At 36.2% G+C, this 24,208-nt stretch overlaps 1 protein-coding gene across 3 annotated transcripts in view; it reads right to left on the bottom strand.

The window, feature by feature from the left end:
* The window catches only part of LOC128991595 (rho GTPase-activating protein 7), a 298,481-nt gene extending 285,141 nt beyond the window's left edge, over positions 1–13,340 (bottom strand). For all 3 annotated transcript variants that reach the window (XM_054414614.1, XM_054414615.1, XM_054414616.1), the window contains exon 1: positions 13,223–13,340. The gene's annotated coding sequence lies outside the window, so the exon portion shown is untranslated. The remainder of the gene's footprint in view (positions 1–13,222) is intronic.
* Positions 13,341–24,208: the final 10,868 nt, after the last annotated feature.

The following is a 24,208-nucleotide window of genomic DNA, read 5'->3' as shown; positions in this document are numbered from 1 at the left end:
GATTATCTTGTTTACTATACATTATTCTTTCAGTTTGGCTTGTTTGAAAAAAATCGTCGTAACAAACAGTAATCAATAATCTACAATGGCGGAGTCTGTTTGTAGCTCAATTCAAGAACGCTGAATTTGATTCCAAAAGTGGCTATAACTGGAACATGGCAATGGAATGTCTACAGTCTAAATAATGATTGTGAATAGTTCAAAGAGTCCAGTTCTGTTGTACCTAGTCCTGAATTTATCACACCAACATACTCTCCAAAGTTTTCAACAACCTTATACACACTCAAAAGTCATTTCCCACAATGTTTTATCCTACGTTACCCAAACACATAGCATGAATCACAGCAAGGCCGAGACAACAATGGGTTTAAAGGTGCAAGAACACACGAGGATTGGCTGGTGGCTGGACATATTGAGAAGCCCACGTAAGTTTGGAGCTGTGAGCTGCAGTAGGCGTGAACCGCGAGGTCAACCTCTTCGACCAGCTGTGAGCTGTACTGAGGCACAGACAAGTACGGCATGTCTGTACTTGAGTGAAACATTCTTTGGTATCACAAGGTGGAAAAATTATAAGGTTCAACACTATTGCGAATGCGTAAGATACAATTTTAATAATTTATCCTATCGTATGGGTTTTGATGGAGGGAGATATGCATTAGAAACTAGAGGGTAAGTTCCCCTTGAATTACATTCGTATTTGTTGACCTTCTGATTAGGTAAGCTCTGAACCTCCGGTTTTTATAATATGACACAGCTGAAAACTTGCGTCTGGTAATGTTTAAACTTGGACCTCCGAGGAAGAAGTCCTAGGCTCAGCCACTATACCAGCAGCGTCCCAAAGTACATGTTACGATTAAAGTACAAGTTATGTTAAGATTGTAGCCCACAACTAACGCAAAGCCATACGTCAGCAGTAAAGAAGATACAACAAGGGCGTTATAGGGAAATTTCACATTTAACTGAGTCACCAGATGTAACAGTGTACAAGACATTTGAAGTATATTTAAATACACTTATATTTAACCTAAACATAGCAATGGAATGCAGAGCCATGAGAAATCGCTCATTAAATTAGCAGTTAAAATACCCCCGCCGCAGCAAACCTGCCGACTAAGCAAATTTCCATTTGTCTGAATTGATTTTCAGTTAAATATATTTTAATAACATTAGGTTTAACGAGTACCTAGGTTTGCTGCTACAAGGAAACTAATAAAGTGTGTTTTTGAGTAAAATATTGATAGCTTAGTACAAAATAAATAAATTTGCCAAGTTTGATCAAAATATATTCATAAACAAGCAAACTACAACATTTGACAATATTCTCCATAAGAATAACATGGGAATTTTAAATTTACAATTTTTTTAATTTTCTCCGTTACTAATAATCGAACAAAAATACTTTTATATACTAAATTATTTGTTTTTTAAGCTCTTTAAAAAGGTCTAAAGAAAAATTGGGAAATTTTGTGTTTTGAGGGTCAAAAGTGAGAAAAACCAATTTTTACCCCATAAAACCCCCCGTAAAGCCCCGTTCCCATGGTCCGATCGTGCTGGTTCGCGAACTCATTCAAGTTTATCACGCTTTACACCTTTAAACCGAATTTCATCAAAATCGGACAAAAATTACTCAAGTTATCGCGTTCACGGACGTATATATATATATATATATATATATATATATATATATATACATATATAAAAATTTGAACGAATAGTGTTTTTGGCCTCTGGGGACATCAAAATGAAAAAGTAAATCGGTCCCGGGTCTAGGTCTTACCGTGCCACCTACGGTAATAGCTACTTCCCTATAGGGAAATTCGCTAAAAGGTAAAATAAGTGATACATTTAGAATGCACTTACATTTGCTGAGTGCTAGAACGGCTAAATGAGTAAAGAAGAATGAGAGTAAAAAATTCTAGGAAGAATCTTCTACCATTGTAAACATGTGCTCGATTTCGTTTTGAAGACGAGATAGCTACGAATTTGTCCTTTCCTCTATCAATTGTTGGAGGTACTAAAAAATTCAAAACACATCAAATCATTTAAAAACCAATTAACGATCTCATCCAGTGTTGAGCTGCAGAGCCATACTTAGTATTTTAAAAGAGTTCAAAACAATCACATCAGTAACCCCATTAAAACGGCGGTCAGAGTGCAATTCGCTATCAGTGTTATCAACAAACGTCGCCCAGTCTGGTCAGCTGATGGAATGTTCACTTATGACAGGAGACTAATGTCTGTATACAAGAGGTCTTTGTAGGAACCTCAGTATATGCGCCACTCCCCCGCCCCAGCATGCCGCACTGCACGTAGCTCCGGCTGTTTATGCGAATAGATAACATCGTTGGTATTAATTAATCGTTAACAGAATTACACACAGCATTTCAGTATCGCGAATGAGTCACATCCGATGAGATAGCGAATTAGATTGCTGTGTTGCTAGTTACATTATTTATGTAGAACAACTCTGTCGTGCTTGGCAAATTTGTTGATTCAAAGATACAGATACTCTTGATACTCTTGACACTGCATTGGTGCTTGCATGAGCACACAAACTACATTACCAAATCATAAGAAACACACACCCACATCTCATAGGAGTAACAGAAGACATTCTACTGAAGCCAATGAAGTTGGTTTTCTTTTATTTTTGCGTAAAGCCAAAGGTTGATCTCATAAGTATTGGGAAGAAAAGGGCAGACACACGTATGATAGATTTTGTAATTCTTCTCAAACGTTTGACCGTATGCACACAGATTCAAGCTTGAAACTTTTTAGATATTACATCATCGCAAGTTGATTAAATGTTCCGAACACTCGATCAAGCAAAACGCTAAAAGATATATCAAACTGAACTTACCAGTTTTAGAAACTAAGTTATTTTACCACAATCGCATTTCAAACACAACTATACTATTTTCCCAGCACATCACGCCGACTGATCGCTGCGTCTGCGATCAGCGCGCCGTGTGACAGGATCTGTGATAAGATGGATGAATCTATCCAGCTGTCAGCCGCGGTCACACAAAGACACAATGTCCGTCGTGACGTCATCGTGAAGTCACATCCGGAAACTACAGAGAAACTTGCAAATCGTATCGTTTCTCAGCTTCCCTGACCTCGCAACTATGGCGCACCCGTGAGCGTGACCTGCCGCTCAACTACTCACCCAAGGTTTTGGGGACTCGAACACAAATAGTGTTTGTTTTGGGTGTGTTTCTTACGACGTTTCGTTGTTTTATTGGAAAGTGGACTCAGTCTAAGAATTTTTACAGCTCAAGAGCTGTAAAGAGTAGATTTGCTATGATTTAACACTTTTTTGACACGTTTTAATATAACACACTTTTTATGATTTAACGCTTTTCTAAGCGACATCAGCTGCGCTAGGCGTGCTGGGACGCAACTGGTCTGCTAGTTGTAGCGTGAGATTTTTGTACTAAAGTCACAGGTCCACCAATAGTTTTGAACTGTGTTCAATTGAATCAGTAAAAAATAAAAGAGCCTAATGGCATGACCCGGTGCCCACAATAAGAGCTCATGAGTCAGGATACAATCGACAACAAAGAACTTTGAAGAAAGAACTTTTTCTTCTTTAGAGAATTTCCTTCCCGAAACGATAAAAGACATTTTGCTGATAAAATAGTAGGCTCTGGTGTAGGCTAGTAAAACTCCTTCAACTTTGGTAGATGGTAGGTCCTCGGAAACTTTAGGAAAAGAAAACATTAAAACAGTGTCGTGTCATAAATGTAAAACGCGTCCATAATGACCATAATTGAACGTGCACCAAAATAATTACTCATTGACAGTGAATCGTCTCTTTAGACTTGCAGATAATTCTTTAGTGACTGGTTTAAGGTTAGTCAATTACCCAAGAGCATATTACTTTCTCTCCTGGAAGATGTAAATCGGTATTAACATAGATTAAACATATTAGAGCATGTTTAATCTATGGTATTAATCTGATTTTAACACTTCGCACACCAATATATACCTGAACACGGTAATCTCTTTATATTATAAACTCCGATGGGCGTTTGAACTAAAGTAAGGTTGAAAAATGAGTACAAATATAACAAACAGTGATAAAAGACAACTTTTATTACATCAGTACAATATCACAATAACACAACGCACCTGCCAGGCATTTAAATATTTATTTAATCGTGATTAATTTAAAGCTATCACGCGCAGATGGATCATGTCAGACCAATTGTTTATCTGGATACATTCAATCAAGTTATCCAGAGGACACGATCTAAGATTCAATTTTAGATGTATAAAGTTCAAGGTCATTGAGCCAAACACGATCACAACGTCAATCCTACTTACAATACAATGCGGGTACCCTTATCAAATATTACTTGAAGGACGCATCTTGTTTATTGTCAGTACCGGTTACAGGTCCATTACACAGTTTGGATACGGTTATTGAAAGGTTTAATTTGTAGTATGTGGGTAAAGGACATATGTTTTCACATTAACATTACCATTTTCCATGACAAGTAGGTTGATAATTTAGGGCTAGTTATAATTCTTTGAGAGGTTGCCGTTGTCACACAGTTAAATAACCCTTCAGTTAATTTATTGCTTATGCTGGTTTATTTATTGCACACATATACAACAAGTTTAACTTAGTAGAAAACTTAAAAAAAATAGTTAAACGTAATTAGTTTAATTACTTTACCCATTTAATTATTTGTCCAATGGAGTATCCGGTCGGTAAGTAACATGCATAAGACAGCTCACTACAACAATGTACAACAAGGTGGGTCTCTATTCTGTGTTCTCTGGTCTCTAATACTGACAAAACTCATACATAGTACCGTTATTTTTGTTTTATATTAAAAAATTATCTAACTTTACACAATATTTAACCTCCCCGGCGCACCCATGGTCGGTGGGAGGTCTGAGGTCCTTCCTGACCACCGTAACAAGAATCTCATGTTTTTCACCTTGCCCAACCCTTATAGACTGCGGTTGCTGTGTGTGCGCTAGATTGGCTTACTTGCAATTTTGAGCGCTTCAAATCATCTTACTGCAAAATATTACGAGTCAGAGAGCACTCTAGAGCAGTTGGGTAAATGAAGATTTTTTGCGAGAGAATAAAATGTGTTGTTCATAGTTTACCCTTTGTGCGGGCTATGCCTGCATTGAGCTCCTATAAGACTGCAGGATCTAAGCTTTAATACTGAAATTCCCTTACTCCAGTGGGTGTTTCTTCAGCTAAGGGAATTAAATATGCATTAATATATCATGACGGAAATACCGACTTAAACCACTGACCTTGGGTACAGGAGTAACCAACCATCCCTTTAGGTACCAGCTGTTTCCAAAACGTCCACTAGAAGAACATGATTAACAGACTGTCGTATAGTGAGCTGAAAATTTATAAGGTCTTTTATTTTACAATTTTTTTTTAGTTCTGTCATGTATTGTCAACTAAGCATGGTTTGTTTAAAATAAAAAAATGCTCTGTCGGTGGCACTAAAGGTTTTTATTATTCTTTAAATGGCTACAACTTTTATAATGGACTATGCTGTATACTTCATAGTACTACATCTATAATAAAAGATACAACACTAGTGGTAGTGAAACTAAATAAATAAAACTGTAATTTGTTTTCAAGTGCTATTGATGGTAATTTTACAACTGCTTACTCCACGAATTGCCATTTTAAGTTATTAGGCAAACGAAAAAGTGTAAATACTAGAAAGGAACTGGAACCTCCAACAGGGAAGGGGGAATGTATAAGGTCATGGAATGTACACTCGCCGCTTACTTGGAGAAATAACTCGTCGCGGTGTGACTCAAATGCTCAATAAAATAAACCAACAAGCTGCACAACTATTATCATTATAGGCTGCCTCCAGTTATAACCATAGGGAATTTCAAAACCACTTATTTCCTCGAGTACTCTGTTTTTTTTTTATCAGAATTATCATGCATGAAATGCTAGTTAAAGAACTGAATACACATACATTCACTTTATATAATATTTAATGCTTATTGTATTATTTCAATATGGAACTTTTAAGCAAAAATAATAATTATTCAAGTTTAGTATTTTGTTTTGTGTGAAAGACAGTTTTATATTATTTTCAACAATATAAATTCTACCTATTTATCAGATAACTACTTCCATTTATTTGTGTTTGTGTATCCCGTGTATCCTAATCAATTAATTATATTCATCAGACTAAGCCCTTTATTCGTTCAACAATTCTTACCGTTCAAAAAGTAATCGAATACAGTACTATAATACCCCCGCCGCAGCAAACCTGACGCCTAAGCGAATTTCCATTTGGCTGAATTGATTTTCAATTGATCTATTTAAATAACATTAGGTTTAACGAGTACCTAGGTTTGCTGCTACAAGGAAACTAAAAAGTGTGTGTTTTAAGTAAAATAATTATTGCTTAAAATGAATATATTTGCCAAGTTTAATCAAAAGATATCCATAAACAAGCAAACTACAACATTTTACAATATTCTCCATAAGAATAACATGGGAATTTTAAATTTACCATTTTTTTAGTTTTCTCCGTAACCAATAACCGTACAAAAACACTTTGATATACTGAATTGTTTGTTTTTTTAAGCTCTTTATGAAGGTTTAGAGAAAAATTGGGAAATTTTGTGTTTTGAGGGTCAAAAGTGAGAAACACCAATTTTTACCCCATAAAACCCCCCATAAAACCCTGTTCCCATGGTCCGATCATGCTGGATCGCGAACTCATTCAAGTTTATCCCGCCTTACACCTTCAAACCAAATTTCATCAAAATCGGATAAAAATTACTCAAGTTATCGTGTTCAAGGACACATATATATATATATATATTATACAGGGTGAGTTTTAATTGTCCCCCCCCCCAACTTTTTTCTACATTTTTTCAAATCTCAATCCCAGACCCCTTCCAAACATTGTTGAGTAGTAAGTACTTCATTTTGACAAGGTGGTCATTTCCGGCCGCCATCTTGGATCCGCCATATTGGAAATGACCACCTTGTCAAAATGAAGTACTTAATACCCAACAATGTTTGGAAGTGGTCTGGGATTGATATTTGAAAAAATGTAGAAAAAAGTTGGGGGGGGGGGGGACAATTAAAACTCACCCTGTATATATATATACATACATAAAAATTTGAACGAGTGGTGTTTTTGGCCTCTGGGGACATCAAAATGAAAAAGTAAATCGGTCCCGGGCCTAAGTCTTACCATGAGACCTACGGTAATAGCTACTTCCCTATAGGGAAATTCGCTAAAACTTATCAAAATATATTAGACATTACTGTATTTTACAAAAGTTTTTTTTAGTCTCCAGAGCCACTGGGGCGGAGCCGATTGGCCGGATCACGAAATTGATGGTGTATAAACCTATTCCATTAAATTCTACACGTATGTACCAAGTTTCGTGGCAATCGGTTCAGCGGTGTCTGAGTTTATCACTGCCAAATATATATATACAAACATCCTCTTTTATACTTATAGATAAAAAAGATATAGGGTGGGCCTAGATATTTTTACATGGTTGTTAAATTTACATTTAATGTCTTTAGCCAATCTAGGCATATAAACTGACCTAGGCTGAACTTACTGAACTGATATAGTCATATATATCTCCATATTGTCGTAGCGGCAGTTTAACACTTTTTCTTCAGTTTCAGAACATTGAATGGAACCACCTCCCCTACTCTCTTCAATCACGATAAAACAAATTAACTAACAAATATGTGATGCTGCTTACAATGTCCCGTAACTCAACTTATGATCCCGAATCAATCACGACTAGAGAGAGTCATTGACACATTTCAGTATGGGTTACAAAGACAGTAAACAGTGGATATAAACTCCTCAAGTTCTCACAGGACCTCGAGGCGGGTGAGTAATATCGCGTGTGTACGAACACTAACGCCATCTGTGGCCGGCGGACGATAATTACTGGAAAGTGTGTAAATGACACCAGCATATATACAATAACCGATACAACAGTGGATGCCGCGAGCAGTAGAACGACAATATATCTGCGAGTGAAGGCCTTCTATGTGCGTGAGTCTTGGGGAATTGTAGGCGGTAGTTTTGCCAACTGTAGAAAGTAAAAGTAAGAATCTACAACGTATATGTAGGATGGCTCTTTTTTAATTTACTTATCAAAGTTTGTAAATAAGTCAACATCAACGTGTCAATCGTGTAAAAATAAATTAAATTAAAGTATCAGTGTCGTCTGTGTTTTGAATTTAATGAGCCCAAACATGTTGAAGAATTGTAACTTGTTCTAAATGCATCCAGGTTATTTGAAAAATGATTACAAAACGAATGATATATGTTGAAAAAACGTAGCAGTCATATTTTATTTTTAGTAAAACGCAGCGATTAACGGGCGGATTTATTTATTTATTTTTAGTGAATTTGCCATGTAGAGAATGAACGAACTATTACTGTAGTTGTTATGTTGTCAAGGTAAGACCTAGACCCGTGACCGATTTACTTTATCGTTTTGATGTCCTCAGAGCCCAAAAACACCAGTTCAAATTTATCCACTCAAGACTAACCGCGGGCATGAAACGCACACTAGGCTAATCGCACTATCCAAAGTTTTGTTGAACAGTTTGTAGTCTCATTCACCACACAAGCACAAGATTGTTGACATCGACACCCGGTCTCTTACAATGTATAACATCTCGGGTGTCCACTGTCCACTGAGCATGCGCTGAGCCTGACCTTGAGTCAAGGCCACCAGTAAGCCAGTACGACGGCGCGGTAGTGGTTACCGGAGTAACGACAGTTCCGTCTCCCGCCAAAGTCACGGCCGTACACCCGCCAAAACAATCCACCCCTGCACAGCTTACGATATTTGCGGGAACCATTCCGTGTTTACAACTTAATTTTAAAATGCTCTTTCACATGCATTATTTGTTAAATATCTTTTATTGCATACTTTCGTTTAGATTGTATTGAGCGGTGTTATTTGCTCCACGCCAAATAATATGACTTTTGCTGATATGCCGAGAATTGCTAGTGGGTTTTGCTTAGATCTAGCTATCATTGATCATTTGGACGTTTAACTACAGTATGGCTTATTTCACACAGTGTGTTCCGGTACGGATCGGATTGAACAAAACTGTTTAGACTATTATGAAAGGGTGCGCCCTAGGTTTTACTCACACAAGCAGTATACAATGTGGGCACACAAACGACGCACTCATTCCAACATATTTATCTCAACCTCACTTATATCTTGGTCTCGTTAAAATATTGGGCCTAGGCATACTAACAGGTTTGATTTCAGTCTTAGTTTTTTTGGTCGAAGTTTGGGAGCGAAACGATTTCACATTAGGCCTACCACAATTACTTTCACTGCATTTTATATTTTACCCTACCTTTTAACTTTCAAGCTTATGGATGAAACCTGAATTTAGCAGTTACTATACCAGGGTTGTTCAGTGCACAGTATCCCGCCAAAACCGGGCAATCCTTCCCGGCAAAAACTCAGCCATGGGACACATGTGGTGTTCCTAGACATCTGGAACATCCGCGGGGGATCTCCACACTCCACAATCCTGGACGGCCTTCCGCACTTGACGGCCTTGGGTTTAATAAAGTACTTTACGCTCAAGTACTTGATTGACCCGCCCCGCGGCAGAGGAAACTGTTTTATATCCACTTTATGAAACTTATGTGGAATGTGTTTAAATATGTTTTAGTATAAATCTGTTGGTATTGTTATTGAGTCTATTAAGTTCTAAACTCATAGGTCACCTAAATTTTAATGACGATTAATTAAAGGTAAGTAGGTTTTGTCCGTCATTTTTACTAGGCCTATAATAGCCATGAATATAATGTAATCACTAAGTACTAAAACAATTTCTAAGCAAAGGGTTTTAGTAAAAAAAGTCATCTATAAGTGAACATCCATAAACCATATTGGTGCACAATATTATTTGTAAAGGGTTGAATTTTCGTCATACTGCAGCACCTACTGTAATCAATACATTACTGTTCTAAAGAAGCTCTTTTTCTCCCTAGGGAGTAAAAATTATCTTTTGTAAACTCAGTTGTAAATTTCGATTGTAAGCAAACGCGAGTATCGAAACTATGATTTGATTGTTTTAATCGGTTGTAGTTTTTTGTTACAATCTTTCCAATAGTGCAACATTCCTATAGTAATTTATACACTGATATAATCCTAAAAAACGTAATTATTGATTAACTTACTCAACGGCTGCTTGTTTGCATTAGTGAAATCGATAACAAGTTTTAAGTAGTTTTGAGAGATTATTTTTACATGAAAAGTATTTTCGTTTTATAACTTAGTTTTTCAAAGTGACAAAAAGTATAGTTCATCACGCCTGCGGAAAGTGTCTTTTCAACCATGGCTTATTTTCCGTATCTATAGCTCAGTTCGAAAATTGCCTCTTTACGCTCTAGTTAGGAAATGCACTATTATTTAAGTATCAATGGAGTTATGTACCTAAGTTGAAAATTACTATAAAGGCCTACTGTCATAATTATTGAAGCACGCAAAAGGTATGAAATAAAATTTACAAAAAAATTTCTTGAATGATCGAGTTGGCCTACAAAATAGGTTGCATTTAACAAGGTAAAATATTGAATTAAGCAAACGATACAAATTCAACTGCCTAATAACGAGTTTTTTCCAATTCATTTTCATGAGTGCCTAAAAAAATCACATTGAGTTATACTCCTTATATGTCTTAAACATGTCTTTACGTGAACAAACCGTTTCTTCTAATTAAAAGAGTTTTAAAAAGACTACTTAAAATAAATATGGAGAAGTGTATTTCATAATAACAAAAAGTAAAAATTAGTAGTATAATGCAATTACTTTATTAGTTTAATAAAAATCATGTTTTGAATAAGTAACAACCCAAGTAGGCTAGCTTAACAAAACATTCAAATTTTCGAGGTAATCACTCCGACCAAATTGAAGTGTAGTCCATCTAGTATTCAAATTGATTCTACCACATTTAAAATGTAATCAATATAAAATCCCGGGACTATTCTTTCGATCGACTACAACCGTAAAAGCGTTTTTCTTGGGAGAATACTGCTAGTATTACGCCTCTTTCACACGAAGCGGCGCGCGCCGTACGGCGTCCGTCGCGCGGCGCTGCGCCGGACAAGCGTGTGTCTTCACACTAGTACGGTTTCGTGCGGCGCGCGCCGTACGGCACTCCTAAATATTTATTATTTTCTGTTCAGTTGTGGCTTTTAAATGAATGCTCCACTTAAAAGTTCAAATTAAATTAATAGGATAATTTTAAATATAATAAACTAGCGCACCTGTTGCTCGAATTTGAGCAATTGCAAAATATTAAAGGAGTTTTTTTTTTTTACGAATAACTGTCACTATTTCCGTTGACGTGTGAGAGTCAACTCAAAGATAATGTAACCAATCACTCCACTCCAGTTATCGAAACTGGAAACGAACTCACTCTGAAAACGAACGCTCACTCCACTCCATCTATCGAAACTGAAAACGAAAACTCTTGGGTGTATCATGTGTGTACTATGAACAGCTGTAATTAATACAAATTATTCGTCCGTTTAACCATGTTTAACTAAACAAAATCTTATCTTCATAAGATATACATTGGGATTTTGATGGCCTGAGGGGCAAAGCCCGAGGACTTTTACTACAGGAATTGGTGAAAGGGGGCGTGTACACAACAAATACTTAATTTTGACACATCGTTTGTAAAAATCGGTTCATTATTAACGGAGGAGTAGTATTTCGTAGAAATCACCTTCACGTATTATATATAAGTATTCGTCATATCTGAAAATATTGTATTCTAGAAGTTAAAAAAAATGTTTCATTACGTATAAATTACTAAATTATTAATTTAATACTAAATATTCTCCTCTAGTTATTACAGGAAAATTTTTGTTTTAATACTTTAAGTTGGTCGATTTGCATGGGATTAACATAAAAATGTATGTTTTGTAATAACTTTAAATATATTATTTTCCGATACAACGATATATAATTTCTTAATTAACTGTTGCATCCTCTTGGTCAGGTAGTTTGCCAAAATTGAGACAGCGTAGGGGTTGGGCCGTGCGGCGCGCGCCGCACCGTGTGAAAGCTCCCATAAGAACCAATGCACCTTCACCGAGTTGTCCGGCGTGGACGCCGCGCGGCGCTGTCGTCCGGCTCAAGGTGCATCCGGCGGTAACTCGCGCGCCGTGCGGCGAATTCGCCGCGCGGCGCGCGCCGGACGAAGTGTGAAAGGACTCATATACTCCCATAGCCCTACGCCGGATCCGGCGGGCGCCGCACGGCGCGCGCCGCGTCGTGTGAAAGAGGCGTTATATATTTTACAAAGTTATATCATTACTTCCCTTGCAATTGTTCAAACTCAAAGCTTATTGCTTTATAAGTTTAGTGTTATCTTTCTCATAACTTCCGATACGCTTCAAAACATTGAAACTTTGTTTAAACGCCAATGAATGACGTAAACCTTTCTAATCTATAATAATACAGTATTTGCATAGAGTTATTGCTCAATTTGGAGTTCATAAACTATCATAACTATATAATTTGTAAGTAACAATACACAATTGAAGTGTTAGGTCATGTCCCCATTTTTGCCTGATCTAAAAATAACCCAAATATTAACTTTAACCGGATATTGAATGATGAATGAAAATCCCTCTTCATTGAGGCGAAATTGGGATCTTATGGTCCTTTTCAGTTAACCTCTAAATTTAGATAATTAATCATAACTGTAGTACTACAGCAATCGTCGCATAATGTGGAAAATATTTTAATTTAGATTATTTTAACTGCTGACAATCAAATTTTACTAGCCGGCATTGAGAATAATTGAGATTACCCATCACTTCCATTGTAATAACTTAGTGTCAATTTGGCTAACACAATATTACAAAACAATTACAATAATGTTTGTAAATAACATCATAACCAAACCTGTCACAATTATTCCCCGGCCAGGTTAATACAAAAGACAAAATAGATCTTCAAATGAGATAATTTTGAAAGAAATTCGAAAAATCATCAAAATTGTTACTATTAAATGTTATATCAAATCACCCATCGAAAACAAAAATGTATAACCAACAAATTAAAATAAACTGCCAACAGTCAGCTATCACACTACAAAATTACCCAAATTTTTAACTAAAATTTTTCAATCACACATCAACTCAACGCAAACCAATATTGAGGTTAGACTCACCATATCCACCAAACACATGGGCGATCCAACAATGGTAATCCACAGTCAGCTGATTACACAAAATAACAGTAACACGACACGACAACACACCGGACACAACAATGCGACGCTCACTCGGTGCACGACAGCGATCAACTGACGGCTCGGCGGACGGGGACGGCACGGCACTCGGCAGATAACCGTGGAGGGGAGGGGGGTGACGTCATACCACTTGTTGCCGGCACATGTTCACACATCCTGGTATGTGTTTACTGACTCTAATTGTTGGGGTCGAAATGGTTACATTGTTGTGTAGAAATGAGACATTTGGTGACAAAGCTTTTGGCCGGAGTTGAAAATAAAAATTTTACATTAAATGTTTGGTTGTCTGTATATTTGAGGGTAGTTTGTATTTGCTCAAATATTGACAAACTGTACTTTAAATTATTTATATTACAGCTGGAGCTAGGCATGTTTGCCAGGATTCTTAGTCGTTTTTGAAACTTAATGCACATAATTTTATAATTGGAGTATTTTTTTTTTCAAATGTTCTTTGTCGATGTATTTAAACTTTTTTTAATTGCATAGACTACTGTAATTTTTTCACCAAATATAACGTAAGAATTATATAATCACATCACGAAGGTAGCGACGAAGTTTGTGTAAGCACTTTGATTATGAATGCAAGGTAAAATGAGTGAGATCATCTGCGTATCTTTGTTACCGACTAAGATCAGCTGTTTTAAGCAAGGTCCATTTATTGAAAACTTGAATATCAACGACAGGTAGAGGTGGATCCAATTTCGAACCGTCAAAATACGACTGACTATTCAGGATCGAACCTGAATATGACATATAACCTGTTATCTAATGCCTATCTAATGGTTTAAAAGCTTAAAGACGAGATCCCCCACGCCAAATTCATTTAGTTCCAAACGATTTTTTGAACAGATATTTAACATCTCAACATCAACAATTTTGTGCAAAAGCATACTTCTTCTCAAGTCAAGGTACACGATACCATTGCCTATCAGCCTTTAGAATTTCGTGTACAAATTAAAATCTCAGAAACCCTTAACCAAAATCACAAAAGGTCGTACGTTACCATCAGTCTTATCGCGTTGCTATCTGGTGGATGGGAGCGGTTCACGATTAATAACAGGTGTGTATAACGCCGCGTTCCGCCTACCGCACCGCCGCGCCGGGAATTAACAAAATATATGGTTTTATATATAAGGCATTCCTTTCCCAATTTGGCGCTTGGCCAAACGATCGACCGCACCTTCAGTGTATTGCTCGTACTACAGACACGAGAAGTGTAATTAAATACAAACACACTCATCTGATACCCTGAAGATTCAATAAACATTCAGCATTGAATATACCTAATTTTAATTGGAATGTAATATAAATCAATCAACTATGTCAATTATTTAACATGGAGACACCGGGGACGCCACTATGTGGTATTTACTCAGGGGAGGTATAGAAGAGGCTACGATGACAGCTGTGGGCTTCTTATTAGCTGAGGGAACGCCATTACCGTAACAAAACGATCGGTAGCCATCGGCCTCAGTCTATTGGTTAGCGTGCCGGGCTGATATACTGTAGGTCCCGGGTTCGAATCCCGCTGATACCATTAACTTTTTGTCCAAGATTTTTTTATTATCAGCAAGTTTGGTTGGTTTGGTTCGGTTATTACAGTTTAATTTTATTATTAAGTCATTATAAAATTTTAATTGAGCAAATTCTAGTTCTATTTAATAAACAGAATTATTTTTCCGATTACTAAACTTTTGTTATATTATTTCTTTATCAGCAAGTTTGGTTAGTTCGGTTAGGTTATGATAGTTTAATTTTATAATTAAAAAATAATAAAATTGAATTTGAGACATTTATAATTTTATTTTATTAACAGAACTATTTTTGCGATTAGTAAACCTTCATTGCCAAAGTTATCTCTACTACAGCGCTGTTCACGGAGGAATTTTGAACTAAATGCCTCATTCGTACCTCCCCTAAGTCAGACCCCCACTATGTGCATATTTTAACCCAAATATGAGTGAAGGATGGGTGTAGGATGAGTGGCGTGATCTTGTAGTCTTGTTAGTAACTAGGCCGACATGTTCCTTACACACAGTTTTTAATAATCCATACAGCCAATGAACTAAGGGACCTACAGTTTACGATGGAATCCGGACCACATTTTCCTTGTAATTAACGAATTGGTCTAATTATCAGGATAGTACTGCGGATGGTCTTCCCTGTGGGGAAATTCGCTAAACGCCCCAAAGGTTGAGGACATTGAGGACTTTAAAAAGTGTTAATTGATTAGTGTATTTGTCAAATCATGAGTCTTGCCCATGTTGTAATTTTAAAAGTAATGACGCTTTGTCCACTCAATGTAGACAATAGTAAAACTTAGATGAAAAACATAACTATAAAATAATATCTGAAATTAAATTGCGTCTATAGTTTAAATGGAGTAGAAAAGAAGAGACAAAAGAATTATTCCCTCATGAGCTAATATTCCCTACAAAATAATCACTTATTACCGTATTAGACTCAATTGTGAGTGAACAATTCGCAATTTTCACTCTCAAGCATTAGACGTAGCTGAAGGGCATTTCTAGAGGAAACCCATGCAAATTCCACGCCTATCATCACCCTGATGGGGGATAATGGAACAAAGCCTGTGATTGAGAGGTGCCGGTCAGAAACGGGTTTAACATTCTACACGCAGAAGGTATGGTTGCTAACTTTCTTTCTCAGCCAATTTAAATGTCATACAAATAATTTAAAATTATATCAGGAGTAACAAGTATACAAATAGATAGAATTTTTAGTTTAGTAAAAACGTATACTGTACTTGAAATGAGTGGAGCTACTCAAATGAACGATTACAATAAACTTTAAATCCATGCTCTGACGATTATAAAAGTACATTAGAATACGTGGCACGTTGTCCTACTTATATTATAAATGAGAAAGTTTGGATGTTTGTGACAAGTGAACGCGAAAAATACTGGTCGGATTGGGCTGAAATTTGGCATGATGATAGCTCACATTCCCGATTAACATACAGTATAGGCATATTCTCATTTCAAAAATCCTTTCGGGCTCCGCCCCAGTGGCTCTGGGAGTTTCCCATGTTAACCTTATGAGAAATGGAATTATTGAATCTTAACAGCTGTTACAATTAAACAAGTTGGTTCTGTTCTATGATGTTCAATAGCATTAAAGTTACAAGGATTACCAACAGGGTGCAGCACTATTATTTCTTTTACATTTATGACAACAGCCAATTTGCAACCAAAAGGTGAGTGAGCGTAGCGAACGAACTCCAACTTGGAGGTGAGTGAGCGTAGCGAACGAGCTAACCTGAAGGCAAGTGAGCGGAGCGAACGAGCTCCAACCTAAAGGTGAGTGAGCGCAGCGAACAAACTTCAACCAGCACGTGATTGAGCCATGCGAACGAGATAATCTTGAAAATTAAGAAGTTAAACGGGGCAAAGCCCGCGGGTTACAGCTAGTATACAATATATGTATGATTTTCAATCGCCCGTTATTTTTAGGCAAACGCTTTTCCTGTATCTTTATAACGTATGGTTGTAGGGGGTTCCCTTCTTCGTTAATAGCTGTTTTGTGCATTTCGAAAGAACCAATCTTATTGGTGTTAAGGGGAGGAGTTTAACACTGATTAACGATCTAAAGCAATTATAGCGATAGGGATTTCTAATTTGTACCCAAACGTGTTAAAACTAGGAATTAGAACCAGATTGATCAGCAAGGGACCTACACCACAAGCCGAAAAACTATCGAACCGCAAGATATATATAGTGAGCTATAAAATGGGAGTGTAAATGAAAAAAATAATAACAATAACAACAAAAATAGTGTATCCCTCGTTTTAAAATACTCCTTTTGGATCTAAGTGGTTTAGTATTGATAATTGCGTGAAAGTTCGTAATTAAAATATATAGATATACGTATAATCAGTGACTATATACCGTATTATACTTAATGGCATTATACAAGATTTGTTAATACCTAAAATGTGTTTTTATTACTCTGGATACATTAAATGTATACAACGAAAAAACTCGATTAAAAACTACTCTAATGCCAATCTAAAAATTGTTGTTTTGAATAACATATCTTAATTTGAAAGAGAGCTCTTGGAGGTTACAAGAATTTTAGCTGCACACATCTATATAGAGATTCTCGTTTCGGAAAAAAGTAGATCGAAGAATGTCTTATTTAGAAATAGCAACACCTAACGTCTGGTATGCTTTTTTATTGCTCTGGATATAGTCACAGACACTACATCAAATGACCATTTATTATACAAGAAACAAACCTCTTCAACTGAGCGTTTTCTCGTCATGTTCTATATACCTTCACCTCGACCGTCCCCAAATCACCTGTGTGTTCAGGGTCGGCGATGCCGTGTTTGCTCACGCCGGAAGCTGTGATAACGTGTTGTTATCAGCTGCTGCAGCTCCTCCACTTCCGGTCCAGCAGTCCTGCCAACCCTGTGTGACAAATAAACACATTTTTAATAGCACTGTGAGAGCACTTATTTATTGTACAAAGAAAAACTAACAATCCCACAATTGAAACTTCAAACATGTTGAACAACGCTGCATATTTACAAAGTCTCGCCACACTATCGTTGTGGTTAATTACCTGCAAGAATCTTGACCAGTAAGAATTCGCCCCAAATACCTGTTATTGTGTAACAGGTTCTTGGCAAGTAACGCGTGCCTCGGGTAACAGTGATGCAACAGGAACCGCTCCACGATGGCAGTTGCAACTCCGTTGATTGACACTTGGCACCTACATCAGCACAATCACTTTCTCAGCCTAAGTGTTCAGTGTAAGGATTTTGAAAGTTTGATCCTATTATGGCTGATGGTTGAAAGTAACAATTGTTGTTATATTGTTGTAGATATTATAGACGAGTTCATTATCCCACGATCTGTTCTACAATGTAAGGTTAATTGACTAAATGCCAGCGTGGATCGGTCACAGATTATGTCACACTTGTAAACATGTCTCTCTCCAGGGGTCCCGGATCCCTTGGGAACTAAATACATCACTTCCTGGTATGTACTTCATTGTCCCTTTAAAAGGCAAGCATGTTTCTTTAAAACCTTTTTCTCAGCTTGTGTGCATCGCAGCTAAAATCAACGCATACTGTAAGAAAGATATTTTCCAGTAGATGTGCAGAATCCATTTATAAATTCAAATAGGCTCAAAAATAAGCACAAAAAATTAATTTTAAATTGTTATAAAAATAGACATAAGATGGGCTTTATGGGTTGCCATGTAACGAAAAATATAAACAGAAAGTCTAAACAAATGGAAGAAATTCAAATCTTTTGTTTTATTTACAGCTTAGGGTAAAAATAGAGAAGTCTGTAGAATACATATTTTTGGTCGAGTTTTCGACCATTGGACGACCTCTAGTACTAATTATTATTCTCTCTCTGATCGCAATAACTACAAAAACAACAACATAAATTTATAAATACTCCAGTCCATGTAGGTAAACTTTATCACAAACAAACTTACATCACCACGTTTCGCTCAATTCGTCCAGCTGTTGCCGAATTATCAGCTGACTAGGTCCTAGGGCAAGACACGCCCTCCGACACACCCTGTATCACTTCCGTCGTGATCACGCGACGTGCACATCTGTGAAATGTGATATGTGATACAGCCTGAGGCGAGTATGTGATGTGTGATATGTGATATAGGCGTATACCTCTAGGCCTACCTTGCTAACCTGGCAGCCATTGATTATATACTGCAGGATCTGTGTCAGACTGTAAAAAAAGGTCAAATGTCACTTTTTGGTTTTGATAGGTCTTAAAGTGATCAGCTGATAAGAGATGGAAATGTATATTTTCAGTAAGTCTTTTTACTGAAAATCACATAAAAATATTAAATTTGTAATTAAATATTTTGTATTGAATTTAAAATAATTTAATTAATTATTTTAAAATATTACGTAATTGCACTTAAAAAAGATAAATGAAGGTTCAGTAAACATCTATCGTTTCGATTCCTTTACCGATTGGAACTGATTTTTGTATGTCTTCTATACACTCTTATTAGAAAACCTCCCAAATCATGCTGTCTACAGATGTCACTATCATTGAATAATCTTTTTAATTGTAAAAACTCTCTCGCTCCTTCAGTCAATGACTGGTCAGTTAAATAACGCACAGTGATTAGTTATAACTATTGTCTAAAATTCAACCGCAAATTTAACATTTAATTAATAGTCAGAGAAAACAACATTGACCCTTCTCATGAATTTGTTCAAAACCTTTAAAAAAACTCCCGTCTTTGAATTTTAAATACGATATAAACTGTATGTATTGATATTATAAAACTGAAAACATTTATTGCCTAATTTTTTTAAGTGTCTTATTAAAATAACCTTTGAAAGCTACATAACTATGAATAAATTGATAAATTCGTCCATGATCCACGGGTGAAAGTTGATCTTTGGAAGATTCCATACATAGTCTACACATTCATAAAATGTGTAGTTCCCGAATTCAAATACGGAAAATACTAGCAAGAGACAAAGTCTCCCTCTACCATATTTTAACCAACTATTTCCATCTCACGAGTCAATCCATTTTATCCAACGCACAATTTAATGCTCACACAAAACGGAATTTACCTTGATTCCGTATCAATTTGTAAGCCATAGGCTACCCTGATTGGCTGTGATATACAGATGGCGTATATTTTATGACGCTGTATGCTAAGGTTGTATGTAAATGTGCGCATGTCGATGTCTAGAATTGCTTTATTGTGTGGCAAGCATTGTGAAACTGTTTATACGGTACTGGAATAAACCGCAATGATTTCTTTACAAATAGCACCGCGATGCCAGTATGTTTGAGAATAACAATAATAAAAAATGAAAGAGGTGAGTGTAAGCTTCGAAAATAGAAGAGCAAGAAGTTCCAGTCCCATATTAAATTTTTTGCGAGTTTTAGATGAATATCGACATGATGAAAAAGAACGTACTAAAGTTGAATTGACCCACCGCCACAGTGCTTGAAATCACAATTAATTACTCTCTTCTATTCTTGTATATTCAAACTTTTTATAAAGCTAAACTGAATGATTTACTGTAAATTATAGCACTTCTTGAATCTTAAATTTTATCAAAAAATTAAAATATGAAGGGGAAATTAAATTGTGGTAAAATAGTTCAATCTAAGATGGCTAATTTAAGTCAATCTCTTTTAATTAAATTTGGAAAACAGCTTTTGAATGCATATGGGATGTCTACTCCAACGTAACCCTAGGGCAATGCTTTGAGTATTGGCTGAATATTGACTAATTGTATCCGAAAGTGTTTTAATTCTTTTGAATATAACTAGGCCTATATTTTAAATTATGAGAAATATTGATACTATAACATAGACATGAGTTGATAACATTGTTGTTCCATTCAAAACCATTCAATGAAAGAAACTAAACCATAAAGGCCATTCTTCAAGTTGTATTCAATCCACACCACAAAATGCTGGTTAAAGTTAGACGCAACCTTTGAAGTTCTAGTCGATTTGTACAACCCATTCCGCAATTAGCTGCGATTTAATTACACACACGCAATTATTGCATTACGCGGTATTGTACAATAATAGAAAGTGGCCATATAGATCTAGGAGGCCAAGGTGGACTATGGCGGGTAATGGGTATAATAATTGCGTCATAGCAGCTGATCGCATAGCGGCGCGTGATCAGCTGATTTGGAAATACGCACGAAGAAGTGAAAAGCAAATTGCCCGCGAACTCATCATAGGCATTCATTAAAGACCAGCTATATTCTATGTGTATACTTAATACACTATGGGGGTTCTCTGTAACATCTCTTTTTCCCCCGACATACTTCACCGATCTTTACGATTAGTCTAAAGGTTATGATTTAGTGGTGAAGCGGTCGATAACTAAAAAAATGTAATCTCCTTTATGTCTTCACCCCCATGAAAAAAATTCAGTAATTAGATGTTAAGGTTTAAGAAGTTAACTTTTCTACGTAAGTAGTTCAAAAGGTAAACTTAAGAGTGATTGGAGGCTAGTGGTCATCTTGGATAATTTCAAACAGATGCTGAAGAGTTATTTATCGTCCAAAAATATTTTTCAAACACCAAAATGATTATAATTTAAATATCTAGTAAGAGTATTAATGTTCTTTGTAGTTTTGAATTGTTCTCCAAAGGAGTCCATGGAAGGAACGGCCATCTTTGATTTGCCCGCCATAAGAGCAATGTTAATTTTGTTAATTTCAAACAACCGATGTAGAGTTATTTACCACCCAAAAATATTTTTTCAAACACCAGAGTGGTAATTAAATATCTAGTAAACTGTGAGATTAGAAATTGTCTTTGTAGTTCTTTGATTGTTTTATGAGTTAGAACGTCTAGGCTCCAAGGACTCTTAAGGATGTATAGAAATTAGGACCGAACACTGCCTAAACATCCCTTGGAGGTATCATCTTAAAGGAAATACAGCATAAACATAATGCAATACCAACAACAGGACAATCTTGTTATAGTATTAGCGAAAACCCCGAAAATGCAATTTCCTCCAAATTTCAACCGCGTATCATTCGCAGATGTTAAAGCACTTTCTCCCATTCATCACATTTACACAGCAGTGCCAAGTGGCAAATTTCAATAACAATCGTCTGAGTGGCTCAGAGTCTGGCGCCGTGGCTGTTAACATGGTTGATATATTGTGCGAGACCGCGGTATCAGCAGACTGTACTGGGACAGAGAGAGATTATACTGACCAGTGACCATCGCCTGTTGCGAAGTTACAGTCGAGCAATATGTTCACCTCAACGATAAATTGAGTATTGGACCAACAGATGGAGACTTGATGCAATAGACTGATACTAAATGGGCAAAACCAAAGTACACTTTTAACTCTAAGCTACCTGGAAAGAGATCATCCAATAACTCCAAACTATTTTGTTCTCAAACACTTTCTATTATAAAATGAACATCAAAGTAAAGAAAATTGGCTTTTTTAAATAGACCATTATTCAAAAATCCCTCACAAATCGTTTCTAGAGTATTGAAACCAACACTGGTATAAAATTTGACTTCAAGCACCCAGTGTTCCCAGTTTAACATATAGTCCGCACATTTCAAAACAAATACAGCATGTGAAACATTCACATAGCACTTTTGTGACCCAAGTGACATTTTGATATGGATATAGGCTTACCTTGAAATTAAACACAACTTTATATGCTGGATTCAGTCAGGTTCACCAAATTTTGTTCAATGGAATAAATTAAACATTAGCAAGACCACAATTTATTCCTGTACTGCAAATATACTCCCTAGATTAAGACAACAATTACTTATTCAAAAACAAAAACAAAAATCTGTCTACACAATTCATGTCACTTCAGGGTGAATAATATGGAAGGATTAAGAACAATTAACTAATCACGACGCCAAAGACTATAACATAGTTCTACTGGGCCACGATTCCAGTGGGTCCCACTCTAGTATTAGACTCTATACCAATCGCAGTTGCAAATTGTGTTAAATTAAACAGATTAAATACGTCTGTGGCTGGTGTCGGCATAGAGGATAACTAGAGCGTAATGGCCAGTGCCGCCTCCCTCATTAACTAGTACATCTTGCCTCTCATTCAGTCCTTTACATTACTACAAGCCTGCTGAGTATCAATGAGTACAGTTACATGTTGATTCAGTATAGAGTGGATTATCAATCAGATTACGTGTGTTAATGAAGTTGGCCTCCTGTAGACGTTCAACTATATAGTCATCATTGATTTACATCCACCATTCCATTAAATAAAAAAAAAACTACAGTAATATATTTACATAAAGTTTTTTATCGTCAAAGAAGGGGAGTATTCAGTGTAAACCAATCCTAAATATTATTCCACACCAAAATAAACAATAACTTACCAGTAAATTAAAAAGGAAATAAATAAGGTGGAGAAACATTCACCAGTCATTTAGAAAAATAAAGTTATCTGTTTTAGTAATTTTGTATTTAAATAGTAGTTTACGCAAAGATCGCGTGAAGATATGTACGAGCTTTGGCGAGTGTCGTGAGTGACTATTTACGTGAGTTTTGTACACTACTTAACCTACGACGGTGTTTTAATTACTAACAATCACTACTCATAACTTCTAAGGGCCGCTTTCCCCAAATCAAGTTTAACTCTGATCGTGGTTTAAACTCTAGTTTAACCTCAGATCCACTTTCCCCAAAATAATTTCTCCGTTTAAACTAGGTTTAAGTTAACCCTCCGGGTGAGGCTGGTTTAACTGGCGATTCATGGGTTAAACCAGAAGAGAAGAAGAATAGCTTGATTTTGATTGGCTCTTGGCTGACTAGTTACGTTCGGCAGACGGCAATGACAAAAAATATCCTTGTTTGACGTTTGTCTTGTCAAACATAACCTAAAATAAACTGAACTGGAAATAAATTAAGAAATAGCAAACCAGAACCCATGTAGACAATTAATTCATGACTATTTCAAATTTAAAAATATAAGGCTACAGATATAATGGTTTTAAGATTTTTAAATGCGTAAAGTAGGTCTAAATTATTATATTTTCTGTAGGTAGTATTGTAGTTGTGTACAATCGATAGGTTACCTTGTCCACAGAAACGCAACATTGGTTGGAAAGTTTAATCGCTCATAATAAGCCTTTTGGTTTGATTTTATTTTAACACGATTCTTACGATACACAAAAGTAAATATTAGTTAACATTCGGGCCTAACCACTAGCCTATTATCATGTGTGAATTAACAACTACTGTAGTAGGCCTAGGCCTGAAATTTAAATTTAGTTTAGAAACATTGATCGAACGTATCTAATGCTGAATAGCCTATGCCTGTCATTACAAAGGTTAGGCTGTTAGGCTCTAGTTTTTAATCCACAAACATTAATTTTGCGTCTTTCCCAACATTTTATTT

This window comes from Macrosteles quadrilineatus, unplaced genomic scaffold (genome assembly GCF_028750875.1).
Source record: "Macrosteles quadrilineatus isolate MER2022 unplaced genomic scaffold, UCM_ALF_1.0 Scaffold_4__1_contigs__length_99947679, whole genome shotgun sequence".
NCBI lineage: Eukaryota > Metazoa > Arthropoda > Insecta > Hemiptera > Cicadellidae > Macrosteles > Macrosteles quadrilineatus.
The sequence above is the reverse complement of the archived record's forward strand: the minus strand, read 5'-3'. Positions and strand labels throughout refer to the sequence as shown.